The 25,631-nt window shown below is 40.4% G+C and overlaps 1 protein-coding gene across 3 annotated transcripts in view; it reads right to left on the bottom strand.

Moving 5' to 3' along the window:
- The window catches only part of LOC121912272 (putative adhesion G protein-coupled receptor E4P), a 59,447-nt gene that overhangs the window by 14,099 nt on the left and 19,717 nt on the right, over nt 1-25,631 (bottom strand). The window lies entirely within an intron of this gene.

The raw sequence follows: 25,631 nt of genomic DNA on the forward strand, positions 1-25,631 counted from the left end.
CCCTCTCTGTCTACAGCGTCTTTCACATTTCGCTCTACGCTCCAGTGAGCTCTATTTCAGGAGCTATTCACAACACTCTCATGAGGGACTGAGAAAGGGGGGTCGGGGGAGGGGGGCAGAAACTAAAGAGAGGGCGATGACTAACACTCACTCTAAACAGCTGCTGCTGTACTTGAGTTTTGCCAGTAAGTAATATTATATCTGGTCCCATTCTCCCACACTCCTACTCTCCGTCTCCTCCTACTTTTCCTCCTTCATCCGCCTAAACGCTCAGCCCTTCACCCAATTCCAGTGACGAACCCTCTGCATTTTATCAACCCCCCAGACAGCAAAACGCAGACTGGAGACAGACGTAGGATGACCCCTGTTAAAGTTAAATCCTCTACAAACCATAATGATGTGGTTCAGTGGAAACAGGGTCATATAAAGAAACTCTTCAAGGAATCCTAATAATACCACAAAAATGTTTGGATTTGATTACTTTCTTTTGGTGAGTAACCACATGGAAAGATAATCCAAAACTCAAAATGCAGTAACTTTTAACTGCTGCTACTAACTGTTAGCTAAGCCCTGTTGCCCTCACTTAGGCTGCTGTGCTAAGTGTGTCAAGAAAGTACAGTGATAACAATGACAGACTCACTCGAAAATTTCAGTAAATTTTGAAACAGTGGTACTTGATTTCAGACATGCAGTCTTCTCATTTCTAGTTTGTGACTGTCTGAAATGGAAGGAGTAGATTTTATAAGCTGTAGCTAGCCAGCTAAGCTAATGTTAGTTGATGACTTTTTACCATTTTCAGTTGACTTGTTTTAAAACAAAAGGGGTCAAATATACCCCTGATGGCTACATATGATATCGTATTGTATCGAATTCAGCACTAACTGGGTCATTCTTGGTATTTGGTACTTTTTGTGTCCCCAGTAAACATCATAAAATGTTGAACAACATCAGTGTTAAAAGCTTTTTTTAAAAAAAATAATTAACACTATTTTAATTGAATACATATTGAATTTGATCAAAATTATTAATTAAATTAAATAATAAAATGTCCACAGGCATGTGTATTCCATTCCATCATGATGAATATATAAGATTTACAATGAAAACCTGTTATACCATGGTCTGGGTGAATACTCAATTCTGATTGGCTGCAAGGTGTTCATTAATAATTCCTGATAATGGACACCTACTACGTAGTTCCAGTGAAACTGTCTGTTCACCGTTCTAAATTAATGCGCTGGCTAAAATAAGTAACCATAGTACACAGTCAAGTGACCTCAACATGTCTTTTAAGCTATTTGGAGAATATGGCAACTTTGATGACTGTGATGCAGCTGAAGAAAGAAATTGAAAAGAAAAGGGAGAAATGGCACAAAGAGTTAACACCGGGAGAATTAAATCAAACAGAAGATGAAAAAGATCAACACAAAAAAAACAATGAAAGGGGCAGTTAATACCTTCACTGCCTCTGAACACTGCAGGATGGTGACTAACACACAAGCTGCAAGAAGTACACTACCCCTCTGATCTCACTGATTCTATGTATCACATAAGCGATCATCTCACATCCCATTCACTATTCAACTCGCTTCTTCAGGCTGCAGCCAACAGTACACATGGCCTATCATTAGTTCATGAAAATCTCAATATTAATTTGGGGACAATGACATGGCTGGATAGCTATCTCATCTTGTTGTTAAACATACTGTCAAATTATATTTAGGGTTTGTCAACCGTACGCAATATTATTGACTTTGAATCTTGCTAGCATAATGTTAGCTTTCTGGCTCATAACTGAGCCAACGGGTCGTATTAGCTGAGTGGACTAGAAATGTCTCCCATTGCCAAGTCGTATCTAAGATTTGTTCTGTTTACTGGAGTAGTGAACAATGTTTCCATTGCATAAGAACCTTATGGGATGGTAATGATTGTTCCAGGTATTAGTCAAATCCTCAGGTGTTACCGGGGAAACTGAGCTATAGCTTGTGAAAAACTTTAGATTTTGATTGCGAAATGCATGAAAATAATATACTTAATTATTTTTCTTTGGTAAGTGACCATGGTGTAGGCGAGATAATGCCCTTCGAGGTGTCCATAATCAGGAATTAATGGACTCCGAAGAAGCAACCGTCTGACACACAACATCCGTTAATTCCTGAAAATGGACACCTCGTCGGGCATTATCCCTTACATATAATATAGCCTCAACTCTGATAGCATTCAGGACTAACATCCACACAATCAGGAAATACTACACACTAGATATGCTAGTCAGGAAGGCAGTTTAAAATGTAACCCCATAAACGAATGCAGTTAATTAGTGTTGTTGGCCTATGGTAACACTCACACCATGTCCACACTAAGCCAGCTAAATTCATAAATGCATCTTTCTCTCTCCGTTTTGGCCCTCCGTCCACATTAAAACTGTGTAAATGTGAAAACAGCGACTCGGCTATCTACCACCCTTCTCTTGCTGAAATTGTTGTTATCTGCTTGCAATAAACAAAATGTCAGGTAGTCGTCGCGGAAATGGAAATAGCATAGCGTTTCTTCTTCGCTGGTTTTCAGTGGCTGACTAGCTCATCTGTCCTTCGCACATGCCCAATAGGAGGAGAATTACCCGTTTCTGCGTTTTAATGCGGACAGAGGTATTTGCAGAAATGAGCTGAAATGCCTGGTGTGCATGTGATAATTCATGTAGACACAGTCTCAGCTACTGTTGTGGGTTGTAAGCTTGTTGGCCGGACATGCTGCAGCATATATAATAGCATACATAAGGAGACAAGCACACTGTTTAATCAATTTCTTACACTTTTGTTTGTGTATTTTTGGTTTTTAATTATTTTAGCTTATTTTAGCTTCTTTTTATTTCCAAATTTGACACTTTTTAATTGTATTTAAATGTCATTTTACATTGCCTTTTGTTGCTTCTATATTCTGTCTTGATGCCTTTTATGCTCTTCATTTAGTACTTTGAACTGCCTTGCTGAAATGTGCTATGCAAATAAACTTGCTTTGCCTTGCCTTAATACAGAAATCCCCCTCCAAACTCTATTTGTCTTTCTGTGTGGGGAAATCCAAAAACTTGAAAAGCCTGATGTACCTAATTGCTAATTTATGATTGGACAACAAAGAATATTGCCAGTTTTGTCCTTTAATAAAAGAAGAAAATGCTGTAGGTAGGACACTGTGGTGTAAGTGCTAGGAAGGAACATGTAGCAGAGTTCCGTTCCACTTTCTGATGCAAGAACACAAAAAACAAAGATGCGAAGTACAGCAACTGTGGGGGGATGGGGGGAGGGGCAGAGTGGTGTGTAACAGAGTGAGGCTGAGCAGAGGAAGAAACGTGTTTGTTTATGATCTCATGGTCATCATGATGACAGTGCAGCATACAAAAACCAACCTTACCACATAAGATTTTCGTCAAACTCTATCTGTTGATTAGAGTATAAGCCCATGTTGCATACTATGTTGTTTGTGTTGGTGGAAAGGAAGCAACTGGTCAACAACTTTGTAACCAGTGAGCAAAATGGTTGCACAACACACCATAACGGTTGCACAGTGTCAGCAATTTCTATAAGAAACTGGGTGTGTAATCTCTGCCTTTCTCTGCTCATACGCAGTGAGAGAAAAGCTAGCTGATATGACCTCTTCTTTCCTCCCTTCAGTCTCTCATTGTCTCTCGCTGTCTTGGTTTTTTAAGTATCATCTTGACTCTCTGTCATCATTTTTCATCATATTCCTGCAGACAGAGGGCCAAACACATGGAGACAAACGAGCAGACTCATGGAGACAGCAAACCACCCACACATGTAGACAGGAAAAGGATGAGAGAAGTTCATGTCCCTTTAGCATCTTTAGTAAACAAGAGGCTAAATAATAGCAGGCGCAGCATGCAAACAAAGCGTTAGTGTGTGTGAATGTAATGTGTGTATGCGTGTGTGTGAAGGGAATATATCTATTACATGTCTTCATTTGTTTATGCCTGTGTTTCAGTGAATGTCAGTTTATGAAATGCAACTGCAATTTTCTCTGCAACTGTACAATGATATGCTTCAGTGTCTCTACATGGAAAAAGATCCTGTCAGTGTGTGTGTGTGTGTGTGTGTGTGTGTATCAGAGGAAGCATGTTATTTAGACAAGACTAACAAGTATCACAGTCATAAGTAAAGCTGGACATGTAGTTAAGGCCTCAGTTTATTTTGTTACTGGTTTCATAAGTATGTGACATTTCACATTTTCACTCCTTTAAAATAGCTGCACTGACACGCTACCCTAACCTCCTTTCATTACCACATGGTATACAAACAAGTACACAAAATGGCTGATCATGTCTTAATCTAAATTTATCCATCTGTAGATCTGTAGACAACTACACCACAGACATGCAACACAGATGCAGATTCATCTTTCAGAAACATGATGTAACTCTTCCCTCTTCCTCCTGAAAAGTTGGTGTCCTGAACTACAGTAAACTTTAAAAACACCTGAATTCAGTGTTCCACAGGGACCAGTACTCGGCCCATTTTTGTTTAATGTTTACTTAATGCCCTTGGGTCATATTTTCAAAAAACACAACATAATGTATCACTGCTATGCTGATGACACACAAATCTATCTTTCTGTAACAGTCAATGATTCCTCCCAGCTGGTTAAATTAGAGACATTTGACATTAGAGACAATTTCTTGCATTTGAATGCACACAAGACCGAAATGTTAGTTGTTGGTCCAGCTAGATTCACATCGCTTTTTACATATTTTTCAATTAATCTTGATGGCTGCACAATTTCTCAAACCCATACAGTTACGAACCTGGGAATAGTATTTGATCCCTATCTTACATTTGAGCCACACATCAAATATATAACACAAACCGCCTTCTTCCACCTTCGTAAAATAGCCCAAATATGCCCCATTTTATCAAATTCAGACGCTGAAATCCTCGCACATACCTTCATAACATCTAGAATAGACTTTCTCTGGCCAACCTAAGACAGCAATAAAAGGTCTCAAACTTGTCCCGAACGCAGCTGCCAGAGTCCTCACAAGGTTTAAGAAGTTGGATCATATAACGCCGGTACTGATGTCTCTGCATTGGCTACCGGTTCACACAAGAGCTGAATTTAAAATCCTCCTTCATACCTATAAGGCTTTCAATGGACTGGCTCCTTAATATATCTCCAGCCTTGTTGCTCCATATACTTCATCACATCCATTACGTTCCCTTGATACTTAACTGTGCCTCGCATTAATGCCCACCGAGCTCCACTTCTCTGGAATAATCTACCACTGCACATTCAGGAGGCAAGCTCTGTTGATACTTTCAAATCCAGGCTATGATATGATTTCTGTTTACTGTGAGCTCTCCTAATTTCACCAGCTGGGAACCCAAGTCACTGACTGTTTTCCTCCTTGATGAGAAGCTACCCCAACCCTGTTATGGTGATATGATCTCTGTTTTTAAAATTACTAACCTCAACCTTGCTGTAATATTAACATTACTACCTGTGTATGTGTGTGTGTGTGTGTGTGTGTGTGTATTTTTACATGTAATATTGTGTTTTTTCTGTCTTTATTGACTTATTAACTGTACAGAGATTCTCTGGGTGATGTGCACTTTAAATGAAATGAAGCTGAAGTTGAAGTTGAGATACAAGTGAGGTCACCACACAGCTCCCTGCAGGAAGACAGCTTGACTTACTGTGCTACACTACTCACTAATACTGTGAAGAGGAACTTTGTACTAAAAGCACCCTTTAAAAACACACACCACTGCTTCTTTTTAAGGAGCATGCAACATAAAGTTTAGTGTACCAAACATCAGAGCTAGATGTAACAACATGTGAATCTCCAACACAATCAAGATTTGTAGATTTGCAGGAAATAAAGCAGCCTTGTATTTAGCTTGGAGACAGTGTGTTTCTTGTTTTATCTAGTTGTGAAGGATTTATCAGAAGGAGAAGTATCATTACGCAAAACTCAAATCAGAAGATTCGATCAGATTAACACCATTGAGTGTGTGAACTGCCTGAAGTATGATGTATTCCGAGGCCAACAGTAATAATCATGACCCATGGTTGTCAAACTAAACATATATTGTTTATACTGATTAACTTACAATGAAGACTGGAAAATAGCTAGAAAGATGTGCAGTGTGTGTGTGTGTGTGTGTGTGTGTGTGCGTGTGTTCACTGTATTCCTCATGTTGTCTCTTTATAAACACAGTCACATTGTGGGGACTTGCCTCCCTTTTGGGGCCGAAAAGCAAGTCCCCATAATGTAAATCATTCATTTTAGGGTGAAGACTTTCTTAAAAGTTAAAGGATCAGTGTGTGAGGTTGCAGATCTCAATATCTCACTCTCCCCTTCCAAGTGCGTAGGTGGCCAGGAAACCTGCGAAAAAAAACATGAAAGGCCCTATCTAGAGAGGTTAAGTTAAGCAAGTAGTGGTTACGTTTGGGGTAAATCCACAGGAAATCATTGTAAACCAGTGTGATATTCTCTGAAGTCATGGAAACATGGCTGTGTGTGCAGGCGTGTATATTTATGTGCAACACAAACTCAAAAAGCATTTGATTGTGGTCTTGCTTTGTGACCAAAGTTCACAAGTAACACAAATTCAACACCAGAGGAGCAGAGAAAGCACTGAAGATTCCATAAAAACAAATGTCTTAATTTTATTTACCATCAGTCAAACAGTCAGTAAGTTGTCTGTAAATTGCACTCTGGGTTAGCCTATGCCAGTTCAAATTAATTTTGTTGCCTCAGCAGCCAGACACATTCAGAGAAGAAAAATAACTGTTGTGTACCATCACAGCTCTAATATCTGAAAGATGCATGATATATAATTGAAGAGTAGACAGTATTTTAAATAACTGTTTTTCAAAGTCAGGGTCTTAATCCACCCATGGATCATGAGAGAGTTTGAAAAGGTCCCCAAGGGATCATCAATAAATGAAATATTAATCAACTGTTGTCAACTACAGACAATCTCTCAGTAAAATATAATTCTTGCAATCCCCCAGTTGCCCAGAAATATAGTGTTACTTTATTCATGTCTCATGCTCTAGTCTACAAGAAACACACAATGTTGTAGCATGATATATGTTTCATCACAGTAGTATAGTGTTGAATTTCTGTATAATGTTATAAATGTTAAGGAATGAAACTTTAAAATACTGACAGATGACTCAATGTTAATACATAGAGCAGCTGGCACACAAAACACACACACACACACACACACACACACACACACACACACACACACACACACACACACACACACACAAGATCTTTCCATATGGAAACAGAGCAGAGTAAATGGATCATAATCACACAGTTCTAGTCGCTGTCGACATCCTGAGACTCAGTCAAGCACAGACAGAAAAACACAAAATCTGAGCACTGATCTTTGGCGGAAAAAAAAAAACTTTTCACTATTTTTTCTCCAAATCTGAGATCCTTTTATTTTATTTTCCACCAGTCCAAGAGCACAGTTGAAACGATAGCAAAACCTGATGAATAAAGAGGTTCACTTTTTCTGTTGCTGTTCCTCTAAATTACAACATCCTCCTATGTCCCCTCTCACATCCTTTTTGAACACCTCTTTGCTTCTCTCTTTAATCTCACTCTTTGACCCTCGAGTGACATCACTTCTCATTGCTTTGTTTTTTTTCCTATGAATTCAACTCCAAACATAACCAAAAATAGTAGAGCCTAGAGGTTATGGGTAGCAGGTTGTGCAGATTATTGCTTATCTTGAAAATGTGTAGAATTTTTTTCTTTTTTCAGGTTTAATTACTGTAAATGGCCTGTTATGAGTAAATAGTAAATCTGTTTTCATATGTCATAATTATTGATGGTAGGTCACTGCAAAACTACTGGTCTATTTATTTATATCCCAATGATAGTAATGACAATAATTGCAAAGAAAATAACTGACTGAACAGACTGTTCTAACTATAGAGTTGGTCTCCTGTTGTTTTATGAACACAATTAACAGAACACATTTTTAAAGCACTTTTTAATAATTAAAAAATATACATATATATTTCAGATTTTAGTCTAAATTACATTAAAACATATATTTTTTTGGGGGGGGGGGGTTAACAAATACAAACAGTAAAGTTACATGGTGTACTGTGCTGTACCAAACTTGCTGTGTCTGTGGCTTTCGATCAGACTGCGCGCCTCCCTCTTTCTTCTGCTTTTATAGCGAATATTTTTAACCAGAAGCGCTGCTTTTTTTTTTTCTGCGCCTCAAGTGTGTGTACTTGTGACACTTCAAACACCAATATATTCTAAGGGGGCGGGTTACACACACACATTGACAACTGTGGTTAAGATACTCACAGTTTACCTCAAAACACATAGAAGGAACAACTTTTGTGCAATACAGGAAAGGTCATGATCACAGGACATCCTACCACTGCGTTTTGTATTTACAGTGCCCAGCAACAAGTGGCAGCAACAAGTCTTTACAGTTTGATGGAGCTGGCTGCATTCTCATGCCAACCACTGCTGAGTGCCACTGACAACAGGGGTGTTATTATGTCTTATCCAGACATACGGCCACCCTACTATTAAATCTGTTAAACAAATATAAGCAGAATAGAAAGGGCTTTTAAGAGAAACAAAATTCATCTCCAAAACACATCAAACTAAGACAAACATCTGTTCTCTCTGTTATCGTGCCTTATCTGCTGAAGTCACTCTATGATGTGGCAGGGGAAGTGGCCCTGAATCTCCTGTTTTAAGACCTGAGGGATTCTGAAACAGAGAAATCTGTCTTTGTCTCAGGAAAGTGAAAGTGACAGCCCTACGGTCTATTGTTTGTAGATAACGATTTTATTCTTCAGTTTGCTGAAACCACGTCATGGTCCTGGGTCTCCAAAAACTCCTGCGGGAGCCGGGCTTTAACAGCCCTCTGTGCCTGTTAAAGCCATTAAGACACAACTGAAGCAGGAGCCAGTAGCTCTTCTATGCGCTATATGTGAACAGTTTGCAACAGCTTCAAAGGTGTGAAAATGCAAGCAGAGGACAGAAACAGCAGAAGCAATAAATCTCACAGTGCATACTCAAGCATATCTCTTATCAAACCAAGGTTTTATAACATTTGCTCACGTATTTCAGCACTTGTTTAATCAAGTTTAGAAAAAAAAATACAGAATTCAAAATTTTAACTAAAAATGTCTCTTAAGGCAACAGTTCTCAACCTTTTTGGCCTGTGACCCATAAAATTAAGCATTATGGCCAAAGTACTTGAATCTTTTGTAAATTACCAATTAAAACTGTTTTTATCTGATAATAATATTCTCCATGAATGTCAGTCAGGTTTTACATCAGGTCATAGTACAATAATAGCAGCTATGCTAGTTACTAATGATATCATTAATTCTTTAGATAGTGAATGGCACTGTGCAGCTCTGTTTGTTGATTTGTCTAGAGTGTTCGATTCTGTAGATCACAAACTGCTATTGGTTGAAGAACTATCCATCTGAAAGAACTCAATATGTCTTGTAAAAAAAGACTATACCTCAGCCTCATTTACAGTGAACAAAGGTGTCACTGAAGGATCTATTTTAGCCCCTATCTTATTTTTATAAATGACTTACGTCATGGAATAAGTCCAGCTAAGATACGTTTGTACACTGATGACACAATCATTTGTACTGTGGCACCATCTTTGAATCAAGCTATAGAGCTCTTACAGGATGTTTTTCAATCAATGTAACTTTCAATGTTAAAATTAAAACTGGTCCTAAATTCAAAAAAGACCAAATATATGACCTTCCCCTGTTCTTGCTCTACAGCAGCTGATCCCACTATCTTGACATTAGAAGGTACATGTATAGAAAGAGTCACTTCTTACAAATACCTAGGCATATAGCTTGGTGAAAAGTTGGCTTTTAATGTGCATATTGATTATCTATTGAAAAACCTTAGGTCCAAACTGTTTTTTTTAGTTTAGAAAATGCTTTCCTTTGAAAGCCAGAAAGAAAATTGTGCAAAGCTCATTTCTATCTGTATTAGATTATGATGATGTGATTTACATGCATGCAGCTTCATCCTTACTTACTAAAAATGGATTCTGCATTTCACGCTGCATTACGTTTTATAACAAGTGCAGGCTCACGCACTCACCATTGCATTTTATATGAATCTTTAGGATGGTCCTCTCTCTACCAGAGGAGATAAATACAAATGTTGCTATTTATTGTCAAGACATTGTACTTTTATAGTACTAGATCTACTAATCAGATTATTTTAAATGTCACCAGTGTGCACTCAGAGCTTGGTAAAACTGTTCTCTCCTTTTATGCACTTTGGGCATGGAATGAACTGCAAAATACCATTATCTTAGAAGCGTTCCCTTCTGTGGATACCTTTAAAGGTCTTTTACAAACAGCCCTGTTGTGAACATGTTGCTGTTTTATATAACCTTGACTTGAGTTGGACTGTGTTATGGATATTGATGGTTTGGCCTGTATGCCTCCCTTCTTTTACTCTTTCCCTTGTGTGGCCTTTATACATTGTATGTGGTCTATCATGTGAGATTGTTTTTTATGTGAAACTGCTTATGCTGCTGTCTTAACCAGGACTCTCTGGATCCTGTATCTCAATGGGAGCTTCCTGGCCAAATAAAGGATAAATAAAATTTAAAAAATATCTACTTGCGACTTCTTGTCACAGGGGATGGCCTTAGAGTGGACATGAGTAGTAATTATGAGTAGTAGTAAACTACTTAAAAGTAGCAATCACTTATAATCACTTATATATCATGCTTTGCAAACTGCGGATCAGTGAAATCAACAGTTGCTAGCAGCTAGCCAGACAATGAATCGAGGTCTGACCTGGACTAGCAACAAAGTATGTTGCCAGTATGTTCTGGCCACCTGGTGAATGAGTCCAATATTCACTCTTCATTTAGCTCTGTGTTGATCTCCACCACTTTGTTCACCCAATACATTCTCACTCCCAACTCGTCACATATCGACACTTGGTCAGGACCCCCTGGCGTCACTTTTAAACGCACAGGGTACCCCTTAGCGTCATTTTTCAATGTGCAGTATCACGGTAGTCACTGTTAAAAAATCATTATATTCTATGGTGTGACAACACAGTGGTTAAGGTCTGGTTAGGCTTAGGCACAAAAACCACTTGGTTAGGGTTACAGAAATGTAGCAGTACGACATGCTGCCGTGGCTGAATGCAGGCAAGTCTGCCGCTCTGCACTTTGCCTGGTGCATTAGCCTATCAGTGCAGAGGGTGAGGGGATAAAAGGAGGCTGTGTCCCTCCCTCACCCTCTCACTTCCTGACTTGAAGGCCCTCCCACTTCCTGGCCTTTCACTTCCTCCTCTGCTCTCCATGCGGGTAGGTACGCGGCTGCATTGTCTGTAGTTTGTTGCTTTAGTTCTTGTTAGCCTGGGTATTAAACTGCTCACCTCTGTTTTTAGTGGTCCATGGTGGCTAAGGTGATTGTGATGAGCGCCATTGTTTTGCCATAAGCAAGTAAAGCACTCAGGTATGGACTTAATGCTATAACAATAGCCTGTTAGCCCAGGTATTGAACACCTTACCTGTCCGTTTTTCATAGCGGATCCTGAACACATCACCGGCGCACCACAGATGCTCCGGTTAGCACTGAGCAGTGCAGAGCCTCCTTGTCAAATTTCATAAGCTTAAATCTTTACCCATAATATTGTGTCAGCTCTCGTATCACCACAGAAAGATCATGGTTTGGGTTAAGATAAAAAATAAATAAATAAATAAAAACGGCAAGGTAGTCTCGAACCGTGCTCTGTGCTGATTCTGTGCTGATTCGATTCTGTGCTGATTTCCAACTTTCTGCCAACAAACATTACAAGCCTTCCACCGACCCCTCCACCTCCTAATAAGAAAGTAAGTCAGCTTATATAGATGTCATGTGAAGTAATTTACGTCACTTCAGAAATCCTGATATGATACGTATTGTTGAAATGTTAATATGCTCTGTATTACAGGTGTTGAAATGTACATATTCAACGTATCTGTGGTTTGCAGAAACATACAATGCCAATGTTTTATTCTGGCGACCAGGCTGAAATTTGTCACCTTACTTAGACGTCATCGGTTTCATAGTGTCTATTTCAGACATTGTGGGAGCTCAGCAGGAGTCTAGACTACCCTGCACGTTAAAAAACTACGCTAAAGGGGTACCCAGTGCATTAAAAAGTGAAGCCATGGGGGCACTAGAGCGCACGTTATGGTGTGCACACACTTTCTTAGAGCTCCCGTCCAATACATCGAGATTCAAGCAATATAACGTTTCTCTGCTGCTTTCACCTGCTAAAAAGGTCGGGCATTACGTTCATTTTTCATTGGAACACTTATGGCTACCAGGAAAGACCAGAAACAGCAGTCTAATGCCAAAAAAGCACCCTCTGCAAACCCAGCACATGAGGCAAATGCTAGCGTGGGCATCGCGGGTAACAAGGATGCTCCAGAGCCGACCCTGCCAGTGGCCAAGGCAAACGCAGAGACATCTGTCATCCTCGCGGCTATAAACGACATGAGTAAAAGGATGGAAGACCGGTTCAACAACCTGAAGGCGTCCTTACAAGCTACTCAGACCACCTTGACCGAACACTACTCTTGGATTTCTACTATGGAAGTGGCCTGCGGTGACCATGACACCAGGCTAACCCAGCTAAAGCAACAATATCTGCCATTAGATGCGAGTCACAGATTGCTCCAGGAGAAGATCAGCGACCTCGAGGCACGCTCCAGATGCCAGAATATCAAGGTGGTGGGCCTACCAGAGAGAGTTTTTCTGTGTGATTTGCTGGGTCCTGCTCACTTCCCCACACCGATAGAGGTTGATAGAGCGCACAGACTGGGGCAGCCACCTGACGCCGGGGCACGTCCTCATGTCACAATAGCAGCATTTTTCAGAAGAACCTTTGAGAAGCTGCCAGACCTCTCAAACACAACTTTAATAGTCGCCAGGGACCACAACGTAATACTTGACTTACATCTGGACAGGTCAACTAGCAAAATATGTAACCCTTCGAATGCTTCTACGGTCTTGAATAACCTTATCAGTACCACTAACTTAGTGGACATATGGCGGCTCCAACACCCGCAGGATAGGGAATATTCTTTTTTTTCTAGTAAACACAAATCGTACTCCCGTATCGAATTTTTTTTATTGGATGCTAAACTCATACCAAATGTTACAAACACTAAATACCATAACATCTTGATTTCGGATCATGCCCCAACCTCCATTACTCTTAATTTTAAAAAACCCAGACAGTGCTCCTCATGTTGTCTCCGCCCATCCTTATTAACAGATGAGAATTTTTGTAAACACATATCAGTAAAAATTAAGGAATACCTTGAGAACAATGACACCTCAGATGTTTCGGATTCCAGTCTGTGGGAAACTTTTAAAGCTGTTATGAGAGGTCATATTATTGCATGTGAGGCGACTCTGAAGAAATCGAATAAAAGACGTTTAGATGAAATTGACTCGGAAACTTGTATGATGCTAATATCTCACTCTTGTTGAAGCCGGACAGAGATGAAACCGAGCCTTCATCATATCGTCCAATTTCCATGCTCAACTTAGACTTTAAGATATTCACTAACATGCTTGCAAAAAGGTTAAATCAATGCATAGAATCCAGGGTTCTGGAGGGTTCTGGAGAAGTTTGGTCCCGCTCCATCCTTTATTTCATGGGTGCGCATGATTTATGCCCAACCTGTGGCATCCGTTCTCACTAACCTGGATAGGTCACCCTCCTTTCTTTTGCAGAGGGGGACGTGGCAGGGGTGTCCCCTCTCGCCGCTCCTCTTCGCATCGGCGATTGAACCCCTGGCAATTAGAGGGAGCATGTCCTAATTAAACCTATATCATTAGGTGGAGTTGATCATAAAATTTCCTTATACGCAGACGACGTGGCCCTTTTTGTATCCGACCCTGAACAATCAATACCACATTTACTCCAGCTTGTCAATTCTTTTGGGGAGGTCTCTGGTTACACTATTAACTGGCAGAAGAGCGAGCTCATATCTATAGATAATGACCTGGACCCACAATTTCTGTTGTCTACACACTTCAAAATAACCTCTGATTATGTGAAATACCTGAGCATTAAAATATCAAAAAAACCAAGCTCCCTTTTCAAATTGAATTTCACAGAAAAATTGAAGAAACTCAAGGAGAACATAGAAAAATGGAGAACTCTGTCTTTATCCTTGATTGGACGTGTAAACGCTGTCAAGATGGTCTCACTACCGAGATTTTTGTATTTGTTTCAAAACATACCTGTTTTTATCCCTAAATCCTTTTTTAAGCTCCTCGACTCCATTATCATACCGTTTGTTTGGGGGTACAAAGCGCATAGGATTTCTAAAAGCCACCTTCAAAAATCCAGAGACTGTGGGGGTCTCGGTCTGCCGTGTTTTTTACATTACTGCTGGGCTGCCAATGTCAGAGTTATGGTGTACTGGCAGTATGGCTTTGAGAGAGGGGACAGATTCACTCCGCCTCCTTGGCTGGCTATTGAAAAAAGTTTAACCCACAATACTTCTCTCCCTGCTCTCCTCTTCTCTTCCCCAAGACCACCCATAGCCTCTAGGAAGGATCATTTTGTTCTGTTAAATACACAGAAGATCTGGAATCAAATTAGAAAGTGTTTTGTGCTCCCAAATACCTCGATGTATGCTCCAATTTGGCAGAACCATGCCTTTTTACCTTCCCTTACAGACACAGCCTTTAAAGAGTGGAGCTGTATGGGTGTTGTCAGCTTAAAAGACCTATATGTTGATGGACACTTAGGCTCCTTTGAACAATTGCAGTCCAAATTCTCTCTTTCAAAATCTCAGTTTTTTAGATATCTGCAATTGAGACACTATGTCCTACAGGCTACTAGGTCATATCAATTACCACCTGAAAATAATGCTTTGTTCAAATCCCTTCTCAGCCCCCCAGAAGCAAAACACCTGATCTCAGAGCTGGTTTGTTACTTCTCAAGTACTCTGCATTTGTCTACTACTAAAATTAAACAAGCCTGGGAAGATGAGCTTGGTATTGAGATCGAGGATGAAACATGGGATGAAATATTAACTAACATTAAGTCTTGTTCAATAAATGCTAGATTCCAACTGATCCAGTTTAAGGTAGTTCATAGATTACACTATTCGAAAACCAGATTAAACAAAATTTTCCCTAACCTCTCTCCAATATGCAATAGATGTAACGCCGCAGAAGGTACTCTTGCACATCTCTTCTGGACTTGCCCCAAACTACACAACTTTTGGTCTCTCATTTTCCAATGTCTTTCCTTTATCTTTAACATCATTATAACACCTGACCCTGAAACTACTCTGTTAGGACACTCCAACACTTTGAAAAATTTGGATTGTAACATACATATTGCTTTTATTCATGGTATGATGATTGCCAAGAGATGTATCCTGAAACTGTGGAAGTCTGATCTAGTTCCCACATTTGAGACCTGGCTGAAGGAACTCATAAGCATCCTGCATGTGGAAAGACTGAGATATGAACTTTCTGGAAACACTCTGAAGTTCTCCAGGATATGGAGTCCAGTGCCAGAGCACATGAAGGATCAATGATACTCTCTTTACCCTCCTATCTTGCTCATTCATTGCAACTTCCTCATTATCTCCTTGTCACTTACTTAATGTAACTTAATTTGAAAATCTTCACAAATAAAAAGTTAAAAAAAAAGAAAAGAAAAAAAAAGTGAAGCCACGGGGTCTTGACCAAGCGTCAATATGTGGCGAGTTGGGAGTGAGAACAGGCTGGTTCACCAGCTAGTTGCTAACTTTGTCTGTCTGCAGAAATCAGCTGGCTGCCCCTGCAACCATTGTTGATGAGAGCTGTGAGAGTGAAGAAGTGAAGAATTGAGGGGATATGTGGTCAGGTGGTAATTTGAGTGGGTTTTTCACCATGAACTGAGAACATAACACATAGTAATTTTTTTCCATTGTTAATATAACACATATTTATTTATACAGCTTTAAGGATGAACAAGTTTGTGTAACAGAAATATATATTTTTCTTTCTTATCCCATTTATTATCTTGTGACCCCTCAGATTTATCTGGGGACCCCCTGAGGGGCCCAATCCCCACGTCAGGAACCACTACCTTGGGAAATATTGGCATAATGATTATTGTGTCATACATCAGGGCTGGGCTTTTAAGCACCTTCATATATTATTTATCCAGATCAGAGAGAAGGCAGGAAAAAAATAACAATTTAATGGAATGTTATTCAGCCTATATTTCCTTCCCCAGTGACCCGTTTAGTCGAGGGCATAGCCCTTCCTGTCAACAGTTAGACTCTATTTTCACAGAGGAATTACTGACTCACTCCTCTTTTGGTGCATGACAACATTTCAGCTGATTTATATGAGACGATTTGTTATGGCTTCCTGTTGCACCAGTTAGCAACAGAAACACTTCATTGACACAATGTTAGATCAGATTTAAGGCAGGGTGTGACATTATGCACTCTGGTATTCTTCTCAGCTTTGCAGCCGACAAAATACAGGAACTCCATTCCCTATCACCCCATCAGCCTGCCTTCCTATGTCCAGAAGAAACTGTTGTTTCTACAAACTGTAAGCCCACTGCAGCTTATCAGAGTTCACCAGGTGGAAACCATAGCAACAGACCTGACAGGCACTCCCCTTCCACCTATCACTTCCTGTATGAGGAAGCTCTCACATCATTAGTTCCTTCCTGAATGATCTGGTTTTCCCATATTATTACTGCACTTTATCTAGCCACAGTACCAGCCTTTCATTATTGACTGGAATATATTGTGTTGAGAAAAAGGCATATTTTGTGAGGGTTTTCCTCCTTGTGTGCCGATACAGCTACAAGACTGATTGCCTGTTTGTTTGTTTTTTTTCTTTCCTCACCTCTTAAGGCTAACATAAACAATGTGTGGTAGCGTAAATGTAACACTGTACTCCTACTGTAATATAAACTAATGTAATGCTTCTGAAATTGTGTTTGTGCGTCAGTGCACATCCTGTTACTGGGAAGTCATCTGGACTCAGTGTTTATATCAGACTCCATTAGAGGGTATATGTACATGTCTACTTAATATGTAAACAAAGGCATACACTGAGAGACAGATCAGATTTAATCAATTGGTTTCCTGTCTGTCATAGACATTTTTTCCTTTTTTTCACCTCAGTAGTTCTTTATGATTCTAAATTAATAATGTAGAGTATAGATTTCCTTCCTCTACTATCCTCTGTTGTGCATTTATTTAGTCCTCATCTTCCCTCTCCCTCCCTCAGTCTGTCTGTGAAGTGAGGGGGTGGAGTGAGGTGACAGAGGGCAGATGTTTCCTCTCTAGCTTTGAAGATGCTTGTTAAGATGGAGGGGGGAAAAGTGGAAAGGGTAAAGCCTGTTTCTCCATGGAGGTTGGGCGCTTTACGAGGGAGGCCACAGTCACATAGAGCAGACACAGGCTTCGTTCTGGCAGCAAACACTGGAAATGGTAGCTCTCTTTCCAACCTACTGCTGCTGCCACAAACCCTAAATGGCAAGCGAACACTTCATTTAGCCAGAGCTGCTATAAATTTTGTGCAACAGCACAGCCATCAGTGCAACACATTTGTCTGTCATTTGTCAAACTGAACTTTGGCTGTGCAAGAGGAGTTTACAGTCCATATTTACTCACTGAGCTGACCTCATTAGCCAAAGCTTTTTCCTTTTTTTAAACTTAGAGATGACATGTAGTCATATGGAAAACAAAAGTTTGACTGTGCACTGCATCTGTCCCTCCAGTTGTTAAGGGTGTGAGGGCTCAAATTGCTCTTCTTTGGCCTAAAGGCAATGTGTGTGCATTGAAGCTACACAGTGCCATCATGTGGTTAAAGAAAGGTTGTGAAATAATGTTCAGATATGACACCAGACATATAATGTTTCAGATTCAAAGGCAGTTGCATGGCAAAATGAAAATTCAACCATTAAGGGACTGTATAGGAATTACTTGGGTGGGAGGGGCGCTCTCCCTGGCATTGTAATTGTTTTTTGGACCCTCTCCTGGAAAAAGAACAATACAAAGTACAAAGAAGATTATATCCATGGAAGGGAAGGCCAAAATAAAATATATATCTAGAATGAGAAGAAAATGAAAGGTCATCGTCTGCTCTTCCAGAAAAGTCAGATTAGCCTTCCTGTAGCCAAAAGACCCTGTTTCCCCCAAATAATTTTTATACAGTCCTTAATTTGGATGCTTGTCAGACAACCACTTTGTAAAAAAGTGTTCAAGACATAGTTTTTCATTTAAATCACTACATCTATTTTTTAATTTGGCCTTTATTGTATTGATATTTAAGAGCATAATAAAGGCTTTTATATGAGATCAGCTTTTTTCCCTCCTTTCACTGTTGAAAGTACAAGAATGTAGACTTAGTAGATGACATGAAGGGAGGAAGAAGAGGGTGCTGAGGCCTTCCAGTAGAAGAAACAACTCCCACACATGCTGTTGGTCATCAGTCCGTACAGGATTCCAGAGAAAAGCTTTCCAAAGATATGAGGCTGGTGTAACAATAGAAACCATGTCAATTTTCTATAAAAGTACAAAATTAACCCCATATGCACAATAACTTCAAAAGTTTAAAAGGCAGTAATATATTTCATATTCATACACCGAAATATACGAATCTATATAATCTTCTATGTTGCTTTGTTACTATCCATTTGACCGTCTTGATGGCAACAGGCCTGAAGGAGTTGTTAGCACTGCGCAGGTGATTCATCAATGACAAATGGTGTGACAGTGTTGGCTTAAGCTGTGAAAGTGAGCAAAGGGAGAGAAAAGTGAATAAAAAGAGAAAAATAAGAAAGATGAGGTGAAATGATGGACTTTAAATTCAGGAAAAATGGCCAGCTCACCTTTTATGATGACTTTGGCCAAGGCCTCACTGGAGCCAATGTGGTTGGTGGCAACCACTTCCACTGTCACTCAGTTTCACATGGGTGTTGAGAAGTTTTCCATCCTTGGTGGTCTCTGTTCCTGCGGGCAGGTTCCCTCTGCCCACTCGGGTCCACACGAACCGAATGGGATGAGAGCCGTGAGCAAGGCACTGCAGGCGCAGAGCATCACCAGGTTGGAGCCTCACCTGATCAGGCAGGCAGGTGGTATATGGAGGAGCTGCATGAAGGAGAGGAAAAGTATTTCCATCATGAAGAAAAATGTGGATGCACGGTATTTGTGTTTATGATCAGCTTCGTCCACTCACAGTCCACTTCCATCTGCGTGTATGCCTCACTGTAGCTGTGTACATTGGTTGCATTACAGATGTATTGGCCAGAGTCTTGGCGCCCCACGCTGGTCAGTGTCAGAACACCACCAACCACGGTGTGTTTCCATGGTAATGGTGCTCGTAGCTTGGACCAGGTGATGGCGGGAGTAGGGGAACCTGTGAGGAACAGAAAGAAGGAACAAATGAGAAATAAAAGGACATTAAAAGGGAGATATTTACACACACAAGCATGAAAACATCTTACCAGAGGCCTGACACTCCATGGTGACTGTCTGTCCCTCCACCACTGTCATCTCTGTAGCGCTTACTGAAGCCAATGATGCACCAGGACCACTTTCGGCAGTGATCACCACTTTGACCTCTGTCACCCCCTCATTGTTCTCAGCTTGGCAAATATACACGCCTGAGTCCTCTGGACGCGCTGCAGGCCACTGAAGAAACACATGATGACGATAATGCTATTTCAAAATGAAATGGTTCATTTAAAGTATTATTTGTGCATGTGTTCATATTTTACCTTTATGGTGTTGACATCATTCGCCTCCACAGTAACAAGCTGCAGGGTGGAGCCTTGGCGTTTCCAGGTCAGTGTGGGGCGTGGCCTATCTGTGGCACGACACTCCACCAACACAGGGTCACCGATCCTGACCCGCAGGAGCCCAGCTGGTACCAGCCGCACTTTAGGAGCATCTGAGGGGGAGGACATGTCAACATGACTGACACATTAAAGGATAGGTTCAAAATGTTTCAAGTCTGTCCTTAAACAATAGTCAGGTGCCCAAATGAACATGACTCATGTTCTTCTTGCTGTAATCATTCCTCCTGTTCATACTGACCTTTAGAAGTTCCCTTCACTTTTAATGTAAGTCATAGGGGACAAAATTTGCAGCCCTCCCTCTGTGCAAATATGTATTAGTGTATTTTTGTTTGAGGCTAATATGAGGCTTCAGGTGTCCAAATTGATCAAATCAAGTCAATATCTTTCAAAGTTAAAAACTTTTAAGTGCCAATTTTTTTTGCTACAATCCTTCCACTGCAGCTGAACAGGAAAACACTGTCCATCAAGACACAAAGAGGGAATTTTTAACTAAAAAGACTAACTGTGGAAGAGATCTACTTTATCTGACAAATTCAGATCGCTGAAGCCCCGTATCCAGACTAACTTTTTGAATACATTTTTGCTCAAAACGAAGACTGTGGGTTTTGTCTCCATTGTAAGCACATTTGGAGCAGATCTTCTAATGGTCAGTATAAACAACAGGAATTATTACAGCAAGCAAAACTCGTTTCAATGTTCATTTGGGCACCTTAATGCTGTTTTAAGAAATACTTGAAAAATTGAACTAGAGGGTAAATGGCAGTGAAGACCTCAGTGGTCTGCAGCTGGTGGTGGGGATTGCAGAGGCCAACACAAAAATAATCTAGCACTATGATTTTATTTTTGAATAAAAGGCAGTTTCTGTCTGCATGATGGAGTTAAAAGAGTTTCTGTCTTTGCCACTAGTGAAACACCAAGTTGTGAAGACACGCTCATGTTTGACTCCTCCATTCCAGCTTTGGCCATGCACCACCCTTCATTTGGCACCTGAAGCTGACAGACTCCTCTTGGCGCACAGTAGCAGTGCGGGGCTCCACTGAGACGACAGGAGATTGGCCAGCCACTGCAGAGGGAGAGAGAAAGAACTGGTGATACCACACACACACATGCATGCATGCATGTACAATGCAACTCAGTGAACCTTTAGACAGGTCTGAGTGAAACACAAACAAACACGGCCCCGCAGCAAACAAGCTGAGCAAATACAGACTGAACAGAAGTGCATTTGATGACCAAGCAAAAAACAAAAACAAACACAAAAATTACATAAATTCCTCACGAAGAAGTGTCAAACACAGTGTGTCACAGAGGAACATTTAAATATTTTCACTGTGCTAGAACTTTATATAACTTTTTTAAAGGGTTGATTCACCCAAATTGCAGAAACGGTGGTGGCCACGCAGATTGTTTCAGTACAACAGAGGCAAATTGAATTTTGTTTGTGGTTCTCACAGCATTGAAAAATGATGTATCTGTATCTCATTCTTGATAATCCACAGAACATGATGCGGTTGTTCTGGGACTATTTCCTCAGAAGAAAGTAGTTCCAATAAAAAATTAGGTCTATGGATTATCCAGAGTAATGGAGACACTGTTTTTAAAAAAAGACAATATGTTGTCAAACCTTTTAAATATACAGTGTATTTATATATTTTTGATGCTGTGATCACCAGTTTGTGTGAACTGATCATTTAAAGTCCAAAAAACAAAACCAAGTCTCTACTGACAGTCACACAAATTAACAGAAGAGCTGTCAAAATGACTGAGCATAATCGAGAACACAGGATCAGAGCCGCAGGCTAGAGCCCTGCCAGGGCCAAAAACTCCAGTCCTAGCTACTGAGTGACAATGTGTGTATTCATTTCATTTTTGGTTATTTTCACCATTTTGATGCTTCTGTCGTACCTGTTCATTTTTTTCTTGAAAAATATTAAAGAAAAAACAAAAACATAATTGTGGTTCAACATCAAAACATCTAAAGTACTGTGATGGGAATGAGTGGGACTCACTAATCAGTGACATGAATGAGCATGGACTCACTGATTGACTGAACTGAATACAGGTGTGACTGACAGGAGAGACTCTACTACATGTGTAATGTGGTACTGGTAAAACAGTAGCTACTACATGGGGTTCGTTGAAATTTAAGGGCTCTTTAGATCGAATAAAGAACCACTGGGCAAACAAGGAGCAGATAAAAGTGAGTAAAAAGCCACTAAATATTACCATAAAAATAAAAGGCAACAATAAAATGTCTAAGGGTCCTAAAATGTCCCTTAAAAACAAACAAGCTAAAAAGCTCCCCTACAGGTCCATGACCCAGGTCCTATCTGAATCTGTCATGACCAGGCAGTGTTGACTGACTGGGTTTGAATTGACAAAAGAAGGGTTGAACATTGGTCAAATAACCCTGGACCGACCCTGGTCATTGGTCTGAAAGAGGTATTAGTGTCTGTTCACCATTCCAACACCAAAGCTGCAGCTGCGACGCCCTCAGTGGTCTGTTGGTCTCTTGGCTCCTCTTGTCCTGCAGCCGCCGCAGCCCTGCCTGCTGGGGAAACAGAAACGCATCTTCTTCAGTCGTGCCTGGAGGGGAACAAGGCTTTGGGGAGGCTGTGGAGTGTGACACTGCCTGTGGCTCCTGGTTGCAATGGTGGGGCAATCTCTGGGCCTTTCCTCTCTCTTCCCCTTCACCCGTGATTCCTCCACGGTACGCCTTTAGGTGCGCTGAAGGAGAAAAGAGTGCTAAGCTGTACATGACACAATTTGCCCCACCTGGTCCTTACCTGAACCACAGGTGGAGCTAAAAGCTGCTCCCCAACCGTGTCGTTCCTCACTCTGCTTCAATTCAATTCAATTTTATTTATATAGTGCCAAATCACAACAAAAGTCATCTCAGGGCACTTTTCACATGGAGCAGGTCTAGACCATACTTTTTAATTTACAGAGAGAGAGACCCAACAATTCCCCCATGAGCAAGCACTTGGCGACAGCGGTAAGGAAAAACTCCACTTTAACAGGAAGAAACCTCAAGCAGAACCCGGCTCTTGGTGAGCGGCCGTCTGCTTTGACCGGTCTTCCTGTCTTCTGTGTCTGTCTGTCCTTCTGCTTCCTCCCTTCCTCTTTTGTGATCACTGTGCTCTAGAGGGATCGGTCAATTGGCAATACTGTGCACAGGTGTGTCTTGGGATAATCAGATTCAACAAACATGCAAAGAAAACACAAAGCAAACTACACAAAAAAAAAAGATCATGCAAAACAAAAGATCAATCCAAAACAAATACAAATATTAACTCAAAATCTCTCCTGTGTGACATATGCATCAAAGACTAGTAACATATTTCTTTTTGTCCTTTTTAAACATTACTTATTTATTTTTATACATCACAGGCTATAACCGTTGAGGCAGTAATTTTTTTAAAGGGAGATTTTTTTGTCGGTTTCTCTTTTTAAAAAGAAAAAGAAAAACTGTGTGTAAGAGGTTTCAGTACAGCTTGAATGAAGTTTTTGCTCAGTTTTATCTAGAGCATTATCTCGAGCCAGATGGAAGGGCACTGTTTGTGTCTTTTTGAGCACAACTTGGATTCCCTTGGCAGCCAGCAGAGAGCGCTATCTCACAATACAAAACTCACAGAAAACACACAGAACACACAAACACACCCCAGCAATCCTGTATTAGCTCTACACCTCATCAAATATGAATCCTAGGAAGAAACGACACTACAAACACTGGATGACATGAGAAACCTCAGTTATAGCTCTGTTTGTGCGGCTGGGTTTGTAAGGAGATCAAGTGAGAGGCAGGGGCAGAGAGAAAACAGACAACAAAAAACACTGACAGGAGGGCAGTGTAAATAAAGAGAAACAGTAGCTGTTGTTATGGTAGTGATGCCAGCTTTCCTTGGCATCAACAAACCCCATACACAAGCCTGCTTGCACACACGGCTGTTAATTAACAGCAGCTTAAGACCCTGTGAAAAATGAAAGCTCACTCAAGACATTAATTTCATTGTTATGCAAATGAGGTGGTATTTAAAAGGTATTTCCTGGGATCCTCTTACATTTATCATCCCACAATGAGGGCAATGACAGCCACACATGCACCTATACCTCCAATTTTACTCATCTGACATCCAGTGACACCCAAAACCATATTACAGTAAGTGCATATTGTGATTATTAGATTGGAATATGAGTGCGCTACACTTTATTTAAGATTAACCAGATCTGTGAAGATTAACCAGATTATCAGTGTCTCCCATGGCTGCAGGCCACACACTGTGAGGAGGATCTCCTTTTTCTCTGAAGTATGGAGAAAGAGGAGGAATTACCAGATCAAATTTTACAGATAATCACCTTTCCTGTCTTCCTTCATTCATATATTCATACTTTCCAACATCTCAATCCCTCTCTTTCCCTCTTCTTCTTCCCGCTAATTTCAATTTCTCTCTTTCTGAACAATCCTCTGATGAGCCGTCTTGTTTTATCATAACATTTTAGAGGTTAACTACTTGTGTAAAGGGGAAATGAACTGAACAAAGGTATGATTTGTAGCAGGGCTGTTCTATTACACAGCATTAGTGTTTGTGGGTTTGGTGTGCCTTATAAACTGGCAGCTGAGTGTAAAAGAAAGAATAAGAGCGAGGAAAGAGAGGACAGTGACACATCATGGCACAAACATCTGAGTTGGGGCTGTGGGTGGCAAACTGTCCCCCACTGAGAATCTGTTTGTTGTGCAGGTTGACAGCACTCTGAAACTGTCTGCCAAACCATGAAACACAACCATTAGTTCCTCTCCCCCTAACTCATCCATCAACCTGTCCCTCTTTGACTCACGCTCTCTATCTCCCATGTTTGCAACTGTTTGTCTCTTGCCTCTTTCCTATTTTATGCACTAATACCTCCAGAAACTGCCAAAAAGAAGAGATGATAAAAATAAAGAGTTATACGGGGAATGACCAATTGGTCAAGAAGCAGGGAAAATAGAGGCGGCAGATGTAGGATGGCAGGGAAGTAGGCTGATATATCCAAAGGAGGAGGAGGGTGTGGGGAGTATGTATCTTCAGAAACCAGCAGTATTTTAGAGGAGTCATGTGAGGAGTTATTTTTAATGATTCCAACTTGGGACAGACAGGAAGAGAACAAGACAATGACAGCAGAGAGAGAGAGGGGCACAGCACAAGGAAGAAAAGAGCAATTCATGTATAAACTTCCACTATCATCCAGATATAGATGACTGTCTGAAAATTCAGCTGAGAGATTAAAAAACCTCCAGTGAGAAAGCAGTTTGTTCTCTAAAAATCTTTCAGTCAATGAGTTTAACAGCAGTCAAATTGGTGTGAAGGAACAACAACACATCGAAAGTAGAGGGAAAGAACTACTATTCATCACCTTTTTCATACACAAATGCTGTATATGACAAAGTAAAATGTAGGAGTTTTAAACACATAATCACCCATTCATGCCAGATTATTACTTAGATAAGGGTAAATATGGATACTCTTCACCACATACTGTATATATATATTGTATATATATTATATTTATGTCAGTGGTCCCTAAAATGTTGATTTTCACTCTGCAGGTTTAATATAGATGATGGTGCAAATGATGATGTGGACTGGCAATTCTTGACTTTCTAGAAATTCTTTTCGTCTTTTCTTCTTAAAGTTAATGCCACAATTACTTAAAATATTAAACATATTGAGATTAATGTTATCATAAA

Source organism: Thunnus maccoyii, chromosome 2 (genome assembly GCF_910596095.1).
Source record: "Thunnus maccoyii chromosome 2, fThuMac1.1, whole genome shotgun sequence".
Taxonomy (NCBI): domain Eukaryota; kingdom Metazoa; phylum Chordata; class Actinopteri; order Scombriformes; family Scombridae; genus Thunnus; species Thunnus maccoyii.